Below are 1936 nucleotides of genomic sequence, written 5' to 3'. Positions count from 1 at the left end.
TTTTCCCCTTAAAATATCTCTAAATATGGCTTATTAAAGAGCCATGTGGCCTTCCAGATGCAGGATGACATTAAAAGGAGATTCTGGAGTGACACTGTAAACATGCAAGTTTATCTTTGAAAATCCATGCCCCTTTGACCTATTTCCCCATTCCTTCTGATTGAGCTTCATTAAGTTGTATATATAAACTTAGGCAGATAAGTAGAATTCTTCCCACGATAAAACAGAAAACAGTCTCTGCTCAGGTGAGATGCATTTAGAGGGGTGACAGCAGCAGATGAACATGAGTGTGTCCTCCTTGGCAACACACTCATAATATCACCGCCACAGACAGGAGCTTTCTGATTTGATGAGCACATTTCTCATGGAGGCAACGGCAAAGTAGGAGCTATAGATATTGGGGAAGTTGCAGGAAGTCTAAATGAATAAGGGATTGTTGATCCTTGATCTGCATGGCTCCCCTTTCCAGTCCCCATATCCATCATCACCACTTCCTGGAGATCTCCCATCAGCGTTTTGAGACTTTAAATTTGCACATTTCCCTCTGCCTCCACTACTAGTGCGGTCCAAAGGCTAAGGAAAGTGGATCTCAAGACACATGAATTCAACCCTGTCCCTAGACCGGCATATCATACACAAAGACCAGTGCTTTGGTCAGTGTTTTACTGCTGTGAAGAGACACCATGACCATAGCAACTCTTGGAAAGCATTTAATTGGGGCTCGATTATTGCTTCAGAGATTTAGTCCATTGTCATCATGGCAAAGAAGGAGCATGGGATGCATAGGCAGACATGATGGCTGAGAGGTCTACATCCAGATCCAAAGACAGCACAAAGAGAGAGACTCCAGGTTTGCAATGGTATTGAGAGTCAGCAGCGTCCAGCTCTGCTGACTTCCTCCCAGGGTTCTGTCAGGTTGCCTCAGCATAACGGAAAGTGTCTTAGGATAGCTCCAATTCGAGGGAAAAGACTCATGCTTTCAGCTCCAGTCATGTCTCTTTTTCTTTTTTCTTTTGTTAGTCATTTGACTTATACTTTATTTTTTTCTTTTTTAAATTATTATTTATTTATTTATTAAAGATTTCTGTCTCTTCCCCGCCACCACCTCCCATATCCCTCCCGCTACCCCAATCAACACCTCCTCCCTAGTCAGCCCAAAGAGCAGACCAGCAGACCGGGTTCCCTGCCCTGTGGGAAGTCCCAGGACCTCCCACCTCCTTCCAGGTCTAGTAAGGTGAGCATCCAAACAGCCTAGGCTCCGACAAAGACCGTTATATATTTAATTTTAAGGATTGTTTATAGAACTTCTTTGAAGACATGATAGAATTCTGCTGTGAATTCACCTGTGCCTGTTTTTTTTTTTTTTTTTTTTTTTTTTTTTTTTTTTTTTTTTTTTTTTTTTTTTTTTTTTTTTTTTTTTTTTTTTTTTTTTTTTTTTTTTGTTGGAAGGCTTCTCATTACTGTTTTGATCTCATTTGTTATGGTTCTGTTTAGATTGTCTTCTTCTTGTTTTAATTTTGGTAGTTTAGCTGAATCAGAATTCACCTATTTCCTTTAGGATTTTCAACTTAATGGATTACTGGTTTTTAAAGTATTTCTTCATAATATTCTGAATTTCTTTAATGTTTATTGTAATTTTTTTCCCTGCTCACTTCTGATTCTGTTAATGTGGGTCCTGTCTTCCTTTTTCAGTTGGGTCCACAGCCTGCAATCTTTTTTAGTCTTCTCAGAGCACCAGCTCTTAGATTTATTGATTATTGAGAAAGTTTCCTCTGCCCTAAAATTCATCCCCTGAACACACAAAGTCATTACCCCTCCTGCAAATACACCTTCATAATAATTATCTCACTACATTTTGACACAAGAAAATGGGAAACTTGTCTGATCTTTTGCTGTATTGTTCACAAGAACATCAATGTCACAGTAAAACAGATCC

Source organism: Alexandromys fortis, unplaced genomic scaffold (assembly GCF_014885135.2).
Source record: "Alexandromys fortis isolate MF-2015 unplaced genomic scaffold, M_Fortis_MF-2015_v1.1 scaffold_635, whole genome shotgun sequence".
NCBI classification, from domain to species: Eukaryota; Metazoa; Chordata; class Mammalia; order Rodentia; family Cricetidae; genus Alexandromys; species Alexandromys fortis.
The sequence above is the reverse complement of the archived record's forward strand: the minus strand, read 5'-3'. Positions refer to the sequence as shown.